Here is a 13,065-nt window from a genome sequence, read left to right as displayed (position 1 = left end):
CAAGAAATATTTACCTATGGAAACTCGCAATCTATACTACAAGTCATATATTCTTGCAACAATGGATTATTGTTCCAATGTAGGGGGAAACTATGCTAAATCTGAGCTTGACATGATTTACAAACTTCAGAAACGAGCAGCACGTGTAATTTTAGATGTATCTGTTGATCATCCCTCAAAAGCATTATTTACACAACTCAAATGGTTCACAATATATGACAGGATAGATTTTTACAAAGCAGTTCTTTTATATAAATGTCTGCATGGAACTGCACCAGGGTATCTTCTGGACTTATTCAGGCCTTTTCCAATACAATGCCAGTTGAGATCAATATCACATGGAAACCTTCTAATACCAAAACCAAGAACAGAAAAATTTAAAAAGGGTTTTCAATACTCTGGTACATTTCTGTGGAATAAGCTTCCACTACATGTAAAATCTGCTGAAAATATTAGAGTATTTAAGAAAAGATATCATGGGCATGTATGTGTTTCTAATAGATAATGGAATTTAGTATTTTAATACTAAACATGTTAAAATAAACACTAATTATTGCTATCTTCATATAATGTGCATTGTTATACTCTCCTTAAGAGGGCCTCAAGAGAGAATAGTCCTTGACTAATGAGTCACCCTCTATAAATAAAGCATTATTACTATTAGTAGTAGTAGTAGTAGTATACTGGTATACAATCTTTTGAGTCATATTATTTCTCAGGAATTTTATATTCCGTACACATTGTTTCTAAGGACATATCCTGACAACCATATAGCTAGATATGTTGAATGTAACGCTGTATATGTCATAGGCATCCATATGTACGATACCTTCCTTGCACAAATCTCTATTCCAAACACCTATTTAAGCTTTCCTTATGCAGTTATTGTCTCGCATATATTAACATCATTTTTTTACCCTGTAAATGCATGTGTAGCTGTATAATTGGCAAGTTGGCTGTATCCAAAAGATATAAGACGAGTTTTGGTAATTGACAACCATGATACAAATGGCAGTTGTATGTCTGATTTAATGATTCATAGACAGTATATACTGTTATGTAGGCATCTCAATAATTGTGAGAATAATATGCAATCTTATGAATTTCCATTTAGAGATCTGAAGACCTGGCTTTAAACAGTACAGGAGGAGGTGACAAACTCCTGGCACTCATACACTGGTACGATCAGTCATTTATATTCTATGTGTCTACTAAGAAAAACAGCAAATGGCATTTTAAGTTTCTAAAATATCTGGCTGATCTTCTAGACCACTAAGACGTCTGCAACATAAAGAAACTGGAGTATACAAATGTGCGCCACTTTTCATCATGTTTTACATTTTGCGATACTCTATTTATGGTGAATGACACAAAGGAACGACACAGGAGCTATATGATATTAGCTTTTTAACATTGTAACATTAAAGTCTCCCATTATCTTTGTATTGTAGATATTTTATATACTTCTTTGTCTCAATATTCATTAGCAGTGAAAAGTATTGCCCTACAATAAATAAATACAATCTGCTGTAAAAGAAATCTTTTCAAATTGAATTGTCATCATAAAAGACTTTTAAATTTCAATGTTTGTGTCGGTTAACATGGGGTGATAGGAAAAGTAATTACAAGAATAATTCGTGATAAGCTCGTATGTCGCTCCAGTCCAGAAGCATTAGTTAGGACTACAATGAATCATATCTTCCAGCTGAAGGACTGATTCCGATATTGTCACATTTGGCAATCTTGTTTGATTCTCTTGACATGCTTTTCTAGCTAAATTCCAGCCCGTTATGTTACCGAATAAAGATTTACCCGGACCTGGAAAGCAAATATACCGAATATTATTATAAGAATAATACCATCATGATATGAATGATATATTTAATACAAAGGTTGCAATGTCCTCTTCTGAAGCCACCAAGGAATCGAAAATTGTTGTACACCGCTACGTTGACATTTTAACTTTATGAACGTTGTTACGGATAGAAAGGATTGAATTTTCCGACTTTTTTTTAATTGATATTTATTCCATGATTCTATGACAAAGAAAACAAACTGTTCATCATAGATTCGCTATGAATCTTATACTGATATTCAATAGACTAATACATATTAATATATTTGATATATAATATAAATTCACAGGAATTCGTTTAAGAATGTTGTGAAAATTAATTAGGAGATTTGTATTTAAATAAAGAAATATTTCACCTTAGATAATGCAAGGGTATACATTTGTTAATAATTCAATTGTATTCAATCAGAACATATAAGACAACAAAATGAGCTTTAAGGATACCAATTTGTAATCATTAAATTCTTTCTACATTTCACCTGTTAAATTGCATCTTTACAGTCATTTGTCACGTATGATTTTTATGTAGTATGTGTCTGAATGTCTGTGTGTGTGTGTGTGCGTGTGCTTGTGTGGGTGTGGTTGTTAAAGCACATCAGTCCATGTACGTCAAACAGTTAGTGATAACGTTTCAAATTAATGAATTACAAACTTAACATTATGACAATGTCACCGAAGCGGGAAAGAAATCTTAGTATTGTCTATGAACCTTAAAATAAGTAACAGAAAAGAGTGAAGACACAAGCTTTGTACAATTTCACAAATAATTTATTTTCCTCGAATACAAAGTGATTAAAGATAAAAAAGGACTTACGGTATTGTGAATTAAATAAAAAATAATGCAAGATCTAAAGACCCAATTCGTAGTAATAAAATGTCCTGAGAAGAACTTAGTTCAAGTCACAAAGAGATCCCAATTTGAAGGCTATGACGGGTCTGTTATGGTCTGCAAAGTGCTCATGTGTTAACAGTCTCTTACTGAATCACAGAAATAGAATTACAGGTTTGAATTCACTAACAATTCAAATAAATGTCTTTATCAAAAGACTTTTTTCAGAGCTCTTTTGTATTTCCAGAGAAAATAATCAACAATTTCAAAAATAACAAAATTCAGCCCAAACTGGTCACAACATAATACAATTTAAAGTGTGCTGTGTTAAAGTATAACTGGTAAAATACTAACAGTCTCAAGATAATATAGCTCTCTGCCTGTCCTCAGGTCACAATTAGCATTTTCTAAAACCAACCATTATCTAACGGAAAATAACCTTCTAGAATGGTCTAATGACCCTTGTTTATTTACAACACATTCGCCTATAAAATTCACTTAGCAATCTCCAAAACCCAGACTCAACTCAACATATATATTCCTTCTTGTTTACCATAATAATAATTATATTAATAAGCTCATACACGTAGAGAATATAGACGCTAGTAATATTTGTTTACATAAATCAAATAATAAAAATTAAATACGTCAGTCAGGTCAAGCAGAAATTAACTCAGTTTTGGACAAGGTCAAATTCACCAAACAATGTTACATTAAAACAACATGTAATGAAATAAAAAAAATTAAAACTCTCAAACAAATGAATAAATTATATATACATAAAAGTGGCTCATAAAGTATGCTAAACGATCGCGAACATAAACTCTCTCACTAGAGTCTTACGTTGCACTGGACAACTTCGTAATTTTCTTCCTGAATGAGCTTCAACTGTTAATAGTTGCTTGACAGACGTATGGTGTTATACTGTCATTGGACAGACTAGAAAGGGCATGTGTGGCAAACGAATAATACAAAACCTCTACTTTCATAAGACGTGACCCAAATACACAATTTTGACTGAGCCCGGGGTCTCAAATCCAATTCATTCGCAACTCTCTACAAGTTCAGACTTGTGATAGAACGTTTAGCATCATTTTGTGATAATGGAAAAAATGTCCTTTCCAGTTTTGTATTTATGTAATATATTATATTTGTATAATAATGGAGGACATTTGTTGCCTTTAACAAACTTGCTGGTGATGCTATTTTCTAGTACTGATGCTGACATACATACATACATACATACATACATACATACATACATACATACATATATACATGCATACGTACGTACATACATACGTATGCAAGTATGTACTTCTTATAACTTATTTTAAATATCGATAAGGTTTCTAAGGAATATATTTAGTATAAGAAGAAAAATATATTTGTGTAATTTAGGTACTTAAACTAAATTAATACTTACCTTGGATAGATTCAGCAGATACGATGCAGCATAGGAGGGTAATGGTTTTATATATCATTTTAGATGTCATTTCAGTATTATCCAATATCACTCGACATTTATTGATTATGCAAAGTGTTGGGCTTTAAAGATAAATAACGTCCACGTTTGCCTAGCAGCGTTGCTATCTCCTACATGAATCGCTTAAACAAAACCTGCCTTGAACTTACATCATCGATTGGCTACTGCATAGACAAATCTTTCTGTGTTAGTTTGGCACCTTCTATAGTCTTGACTATACCTCCCCGTTTGTTTGTACCCCCTTACTGATTTCAAAAACAGAAATCAATAATGTAATAAAAAGTGCACAGAACTTAGTCCAATCATTCCTTGATTTTCAAGTTCTAACCTGAATGTGACCAGAGTGGCCCTAATACTGTCATTATCTGTGCATTTCATGCTAAACGGAAGTTCCATGCTAACTCAGCGCCATGTTGCGTACACTATGGGCAAGTTGATTTCCTCAAACAACATTGTGACGTAGTTCTTCTTATTTTGTACCTGCCCGATAATTCGGTAAATTACCATGATGTTGAAGGCTTAGATGTATATTCTTTCCCCAAGTGTACTTAGAAATTACACCGTTCGTTAATTCCACGTAGAAGTCGAACTTCATTGTTTTCATTTGCGTAATTCGACATTCTAACTTTTGAAAGCAGACGACATATTGTTTTTCTTCTACGTACATGCATTTGTAATCATGCATACACCTCATTGCTGCAAATGGACTTGACTAAGAACAGAAATTACTGGCGAACAGGGTCGTCTTTTACACTGAAAACTTCCATTTGGAATTAAATTAATAAATGAACTCACTAGGTTATGTGCATATTTTATACCATGTGCGATTTTCGTCTCTTAAATCGGTAGGGGGTACAAACAAACGGGGAGGTACATTCAGCCTATGATTCAAAAATCAATGCTTACAACATTGGCCGTTGGTGTAAAATAGAAGGCGTTACGAGGCGCAGAAAAATTATTTGCTACGCCAGTTACATAGTTTCATTAATACATTTAGTTTTACTTGTTTTCCTTTTTGTGACATGGACAACATATTTAGCTGAAAACGTTGCCTAACTGCAATTTTCGGTTTGATTTTTATTTTGTGCACAAATATCTTAACTATTCCTTAATTTCGTCATAGCAGTTCTAGATCCCGTTTACTGATGTTAGTCACAGTCCTTTGCCCCACATGACCTAGTCAACATATGGCATTCGTGAAAGTTACCAACACGCAAGATCAGTAACTAACAAAATCCGCAAGTATGAGACTACCTTTATACACATCTATGAGGTTTTGATGTGCAAATACAATGCTCAAATGCCAAGCAGTAAGTATAGTCACAGTGCATGCTTTCGGAATTGATATACTTATTTGTTTCAAGAGGAAATTACACGGATGTATGGTCTTTACATTCACTGCAACCGGTTCGGCAGATGTTTACTATTTACCACAGTATTCCAACTCGGCCATCTAAATATTGCTTCTTCAATGGCTAAATCGAATACAGTGTTGTTATCTTATTGAGACAATGTTGTGCTAAGTAGAGTCATGTGCTTGTTTCTTAAATATACATGCCTTTGTACTCGACATTTACTGTCTTTAAATCCACTGCCAAGTCTTCCGTATCTGTCCTCGGTGTCACTAGCCAAATTTGAACTCAACCAAGCCAATTATGGTATCTGCAGTGGCTGTCGAATACATTCGTGTTGGAATTGGTACTAAATTTCATCTTTGCAGCAGGTTACCTCTCAAGTGTCCGTAGAAATTAGACAATATAATGTACGCACATGAGGTTATCCAGGTTAAATTGCAGCGTCAGCATTGAGTAAAGCAACAGTAGACGTTTTGTGTGGTTAAATTATTAGTTACTTCAAGTGGTTGTGGAAGCCTGTGCAGTTCAAAATAGAAACGATTCTTAGGTTTTTTTACACGTATGATACCCAAAGAATTCCACTTACTGTTGCTATATCCATTTCATGATACCAGTTTCCCATGTTAGTGGAGTCATCATTTTAGGTTCATATTGTTTTAAGAGAAATAAAAAATATTTTACTCTCTTTGTCATCTTGAGTAAATAAGGTAAACGAAACACGACCGATGACTACTTCCGCTCCGGACTCTTTGGTACTACGGCTGCATAATCGTTGCCACTCTCCTTTTTTATTTGTCCAGTGAAGGATGTGAAAATTGCTCAACCATCCGCCGTCTTCAAAGACGCTCTGAATATAGTTCCATTGGTTCCTAGCGCAACTGCTTTGCATCCGCTATGATTAAAACTTGTAATAACCATGGAACAATGGACGCCAGCTTTTTTAAGGGTAGGGGGTTAGGGCATATAGTGGTCAGCTATTCAGTCTTCCAGCTAGAACTTAGCATAACAGCATATTCAAAGCGTCAAATAAGGAACATGAATAGTTTGGAGTTTTGACAATACAGTAATATTCATTAACATATTTTGTTTTGCAAAGGAAATTGTGGCTAAACCATATTGATCTAGATTTTCTTTCAGTGTTATTATGTATATATATATAATGCAAATAATTTTTATTCCTATTTAATCTGAAGCTATTATCTATAGACACATTTTGTGATATTGTGTAGGTTTTGCTTCAAGATTTGGAATTGTAATATAACTTCAGCTTCAAAATGGCAATGAAGAAAGAGAGATCCAAAAGCATAATGAATAAACGAGTCAAATGCAGATGCATGGACATGAAAAATAGAAATGGAAAAAGAAGAAAGGGAGATACAATCTGAATTGCAAATGCAAAAATAAGAACGCGATGGAAATGAAATTGAAATAACAATAATTAGAATTGGCAACGAAAATACATTCCCATCACAAAGTTAAGGTTTTGATATTACCAATTTATTAGATTATTTCCTCCTTGTAATGAGGAAGATGTATATCAATATTGTTTCTCCTTTTTCACAAAATCGCCGAGAAATGAAACTGACCAAGACAGCACTGGACCTTGTAATTACAGAGTGTACTTAATAGCAAAACCTCATCATGTTGATGCTTCACTGTCAGTAGAAACAAGTGCTGATTAGGATTTGGTCATGTAAATAATCTTCAAGGGTTAGACGTTTTACCAGAGGCATTTCGACAGAGGATTAGGAATTGCAAAAAGAAATGCAAATAATCAATCCTGTGTCGAATCTGCAGTGAACATGCACGACAATGTGCCAAGTGGTGTGCATCTAAAAACATTGATAAAGCGTATGGCAAACTTTAATAACATATATTAATCGAAATGTGTCCATAGTGACGTCATGATTTACATTGACGAACACTATATAGAACTATATAGAACCTTGAGTATATGATGGTCGTGCAGTTGACGGTTCTTTCTTGGCTCACAAAGTTTCATTTGTCAATTAGTTTTCCTCTCAGTAGACTTCTTTGACCAGTGAGGGTTTTCGATCATCGCTGAGCAATGACGTTGGTGTAGATAAGGTTTTTAATAATCCATTTGTAACTGAATTGCTTCATTTAGAATTTCCGTCCATGACATAGCGTGGGCTGTTGAACAACGCCATCATACCATTGTTGACAAATCGGATTTAATTGTTGGCATCGTATACGATATCGTTGTCGTGGAAAGCTTCACATGGAAGAAACAACCTGCATGTGGCATGAAAATGAAATTCTATTGGCCCTTCCTTGTTTGGATCATTGTACAATATATGAATAACATTGATAAGTTTGATTGATACAGTCTCGCAGGACAATAGCGTTGATATAGAACGCATACACTGATATATATTTGAACTGAGTAATTGCTTAGGCAAAATGTCGTTGTTTAATATATTTTATGGCCGCATCGAACTACAAGACATGAAATCAATGAATCAGACTGATGTTATCGAGCGATAGTACAAATGATTTTATAAACTGAGTCTGACATATTGTATGTCGATTCACTAATCGTCGTAGTCGATATTGAACCGCTTAATCTGCCTGCAATTCTTTATATTTAAGCAATTGGTGCATATCGATACTACAACTATTTTGCGCCTGTATAAAATTAAAGAACGACGTCACCAAAATCATTTCCATCATACGCAAGTGGGATTAATCGATATCAGATAACCTGAGGTCCCAGTAGGGAAACATCCAAACAATTTATTAATGTTCTATGCTTGCTTTATTACAGCAAATGTTAACAAATGAAACTGATAGCGTCACCAGGTTAATTAATCTGATTCGTGGTGATCATGACTCAAGCGGATTTGCAAGGTCGTGAGGACCAAAACAGTCAACAAAGTCTTTATCATTTATTTTGTTCTTCTTCCGTTGCCGGGACACATTTTTTTAATTCATTCATTCGTTGATTTGGATTGGTTTTAATGAAAGCGTTTTGCCGTTCGAGGTATAGTTGACAATTTGATTGGTAGTGCACGTACGTTTATTTTGTGTGGGTGGGTTTGTTTTTGTGCGAGTGCAGGCTGGTTGGAGAGAAGAGGTATATATGCAGATAGGTAGGATAGAAGAGGTTTACACAATGCCAGATATTATTTCCATAATATGTATTCCCTTCAACAAGTTTTGCTTCCTAATATTCACAAAGTCGTTTTACAAAATTATTCCACCAATAACCGCGTGCATTTATCTTGCCTCTAAACACCAGTTAAGGTCATTCAGTCTTCATGTGTTATCATGTTCCTTTATAAGATCCGCATTTTCAGCATCGTTGTTCTTTCCTACGTTTAATAAACGGTGCAAATGTTCGTTCGAAACTCACAGTTAGGACGTACGAGACAATCTGTCTAGACTTAAATATGGCGTAAATTCCTTCGCGTCATCTATATCTTAGCGAAGAAATTGATCGTATTCCATTGGAGATTTGTCTCGTCTGTCTGCATGCTCTGTTGTGACATCGCTCCTTTTGTATTTCTGACTTTGTATATGTCTATCACGTCTCTTAGATTATTTAATGGGACTCGAACAAGTACGATAATGACCGGACGTATTGGTGAAGTAAATAACGACACAACTATACGGTCTATGGGTGACTTAGCAAACTTATTCCGAAGCAAAAATTTATACTGCGCACCAGTGCAATCAATGTTTGCGAGACCAATCGTAACACCATCAGCAATCATCATCATCATAGTACAATTGTCTAGATTCACTTTCGTCAGGTGTGCATGTAGTTGTATTCGCTCGTCTGTTTTACGTCGACCTTAGAGAAAATAAAAGGCTTATATCTTTATATGTGTTCTTTGGTGTTTAGGCATCATGTTACATAAAAAGTTTTTTGCGTTTCAGTCAAGATCGCGTATGGTGGAAGTTTTGTCGATTATCAAAGGGAACTCAACTTTAGAAGCATCGCTTCTCGTGAAGGTTTCGTTGCTCATCGACCAAAAAGGTACGTGTACATCAGAACACGGTTTATCTACAGCTGCGGAACATTTGTTTACAACGACAACAGGTGAAGCATTTCGGAATCGCATTCAGTAACAGTGATTTTTTTTCTGATCCAGTCGGATAATCCGCTTGTTGAGTTTTAATCCAAGTCTGTCAGCACACTTGTCCTATAATACAACCGTGTCTACATTTTATGTGCAATCTTATGTTAAATGTTTCAAAAACGTCGATCTACACCAATGTTACGTTCACTCAATCGAATTATATTTGTTGTGTGTGAAGATGTTCCACATACATCTTATTGTTGAGATCAGTTCGCACAATCACATTGGGACTTCTTTTTCCATTTTGTTTTTGGACATGGCGCTTCCTGTGTGCTACAGAATCTCATAAAAATTAATACATTTTTGAGTAAGACATTTTAGTTGGTGCTATTAAACAACTTAATTTTCTAAGGTACTTGTTGCTGTCAAATTCATTTCCAAGGATGTTAGATGCAATATCTTAGTGAATTGTGGGACCGCGTCGGTGGCCTAGTGGTTAGAGCGTCAGCCTCGGATGCGGGCCTAATCATAAAGAAGACTTGGAAAAATGGTACTAACAGCTGCCTCGCTTGGCACTCAGTATTAATAGGTTAGCGTTAGAACTGCCCGGACATGTATCAGGATAATGTGACTGGTTAGGATATCATGCTACATGTCTGTGGCATGATGCCCCAGTGGTATGCATCACTATAAACTGCCACACTCCAGACATCTTAGCGATATGACATAACATTGTTAAAAATACGTTAAATATCCAACTCATGCATACACACAATGAATATTATTGAATATATGCATCAGCAAGGATTCAGGGTTAATATATATATAATCAAAGACATGGAAATCAGTGTGCTTAATCCGGATGTGTCTGTGGTAGCAACATCAATAAAATTTGCCGTGCGCATTTTTGAAATTGTTTTTTCTAGGTTTTACTATGAACGTGTCTCAACGAAAGACTTGCGTGATAATTTTTAAATCACCATAGCTTTATCTTAGCTCGAATTATGATAATTGTAATTGTCATACGTTCTCGCCAGCCTCAGAAACATTCATATGCATTACAGATACGGTGATTTTGTTCACTAAGCTACGCAGCAGCCTCAGCGGAGACAGTAGGTGCAATACGACGGCGGTCATGTTCATCCTCATACATCTCTTCGGTATTAGTTAGTATGGTTCGTGGATGAATTTTGATATTTAATAATGCAGAAGATTCACAAAACTGTCAATCAGAAACCGGGTCAGGCTGATCTGGGAAAGTTGTTGTGGTCCTTAAACGTCAGAGATAGATTGATGAAACATTGGGACAGTCCAGCTTGATACATTCATACAGGTCTGAATATTAGACAGTCACAGATTGATACAAACTGGGGATAGTCATAGATTGACCAAAAATTGGCTGTCTTGATTAAAAGAAACCGTCTACTCATCTGTTCATCGCATTTGTAGTTTCTGTGATTTTCTTCATTTGTGCAGCAGTTTCGCGCGCGGGTTTGGTCAGCGGTGTAAATGTTTATTCATACTCACATGTGAGGCCTTCCAATGAAAATTGTTGTTATTGTAACATTTATTTTCGCATTATGTGTAGCCATCTACTGAAGTAAACGTTCCATTTGACCGTGCATGGCTTTAATATGTCGTTCAGCGGGGTCTGCGATGGCATCACTGGTAGGTTTTTATATATAATATGCCTATCTTGATTGATACATCGTTTGTCGAACACATTTGTCGGACATGTTTGTATCTAACGTTTCCGGTAATAACCGATGGGACAGGACGCTCCGGTTAAATAAATGATGGCTCATGGATATTTCGAACATGAATCCATGAGTATCCAGCAGCACACCAGGTCTAATTAAACGTTGATAAATCATGCGCGTCAATGCCACACAATATAACTAAATCCCTAACTCAGTTTGGAAACATTTCACCGTACCTGGGTAGAATAGCTTTTGCCTGGGCGATAAAGCAATAACGACAACAACAAAAAATGGATAAATATTTTCTCGTCCAGGCAATGTTCAATGTCACTGGTTTTACACTATAATCAGAAACATGTTTTGTAAACCAGCTCGAGCGCTACCAAGAAATGGTAAAACTGCGATTCGTGGAACCAGTGTTTAGATCGGGGGTTTACATTTATGATAACTTCCGTGGCCACAAGTTTATTTAAAAGGTGGAGCTGCTATCGAATCTCAGCGAATGTCACACATTAGTTTGCTCGACTATCATTAGAGTAATAAATTTACCGACCTATGGCATTTAAGACATCCCGAGAGTGGCTTGATGTAAGAACCTTTAACACATTTCATAAAGCTGATCTTCTGTTTCTATAACATGATCAGGTACGTAACAAAAAAGGTCGTTTGTGAATGTGCAAGTAAGCACTAGCTATTGTCGATATTGCAAGCATATACAATGAACCGGAGTAGCTGACGTCTAAAGATGCAGCAAGCGTCGCAGACGCAGTTAAACACATTTGCACAGGTTATAATAAGTGAACCAAGCTAAAGAGTTTCTTCGATCCCTCCGTGACTAATTGGTGAAATATTATGTGAAGGTTTAAATCTTGGTTATGTTCCTCTACATTACTATCAGACTATTGTGGAACGATTTTAAGATACACTTTAATAAGAGCGTTCGAACATCAGTAAACGTAGAAATTGTTGATGATGAAAAGCGGAGCGAGTTATGATCGATCTCTGACACGAATTTATCGCATTCCACAGCAGTGTATGATCATAGAGTGATCTCAACACGCAAAAGCAGAAACAGATGAAAGGGATATGCAATTTATGTTTTTTCGTAAAACTTCGTCTCAGTCTCATATAAGAATTTCATAATCGCAATCTGGCATCATGTATAGCTATCAAACTTCTAATAAGACTGTTCAGAAATCTTCATCAGTTCAAGCATGCAATTAACCCAAGAACAAAGGGCGATAATATATAAGATTGCAAGAGATTGCAGAAAACACCATAAAAATAAATCTATTCCAAATACTCTTATTTCCTAAAGGTTAAAGTTATGTTAACGTATTGAAAGCAACACATTTGCTGAGTCCAGCGATCCCCAGTCTGATTTAAATATGAAGAATTGTGAATCATTTATATCGAATGGATGTATATTCCTTATTACTGAGTCTCCCCTGCTTATTCCCATTACAACTTCTAGAGACACGGGAGATTCTCATAGTTTTTTATTATCAGGTACTTTGCCTTTATCTGAGACTTCTTCAAGTGAAAATTCTCTTACTCATGGAGTATATTAGATTGCGGCTTTGTTGATCTTCTTCAGCTTTATACAAATACGTAATCAGACTTAGTCCCAGGAATCGTCACAGTCGAGCGTTGTTTTTTACCCAGATGTATTTGTTTATTCCTGGGCAATAATCTTTATGGAGATTGTTACATATATCTAATTTAATTCATATTTGATTTAAGTTGTGTTTGATTTGATTTGATTGTTTGTGGTTTATGGAATGTTTTTATTTT

At 35.4% G+C, this 13,065-nt stretch overlaps 1 long non-coding RNA gene across 1 annotated transcript; it reads right to left on the bottom strand.

Moving 5' to 3' along the window:
- Nucleotides 1-1,011: 1,011 nt before the first annotated feature.
- LOC149792140 (uncharacterized) lies at nucleotides 1,012-4,309 on the bottom strand. Its single transcript, XR_016423271.1, has 2 exons — nucleotides 4,111-4,309; nucleotides 1,012-1,818 (listed from the first exon to the last, which is right to left on the bottom strand). It is a non-coding gene; the product is annotated as an uncharacterized LOC149792140 (long non-coding RNA).
- Between the last annotated feature and the right edge of the window lie 8,756 nt (nucleotides 4,310-13,065).

Source organism: Sinohyriopsis cumingii, chromosome 9, assembly GCF_028554795.1.
Source record: "Sinohyriopsis cumingii isolate HCF-2022 chromosome 9, ASM2855479v2, whole genome shotgun sequence".
Lineage (NCBI taxonomy): Eukaryota > Metazoa > Mollusca > Bivalvia > Unionida > Unionidae > Sinohyriopsis > Sinohyriopsis cumingii.
Note: the sequence above shows the minus strand (reverse complement) of the source record. Positions and strands in the feature narration are given on the sequence as shown.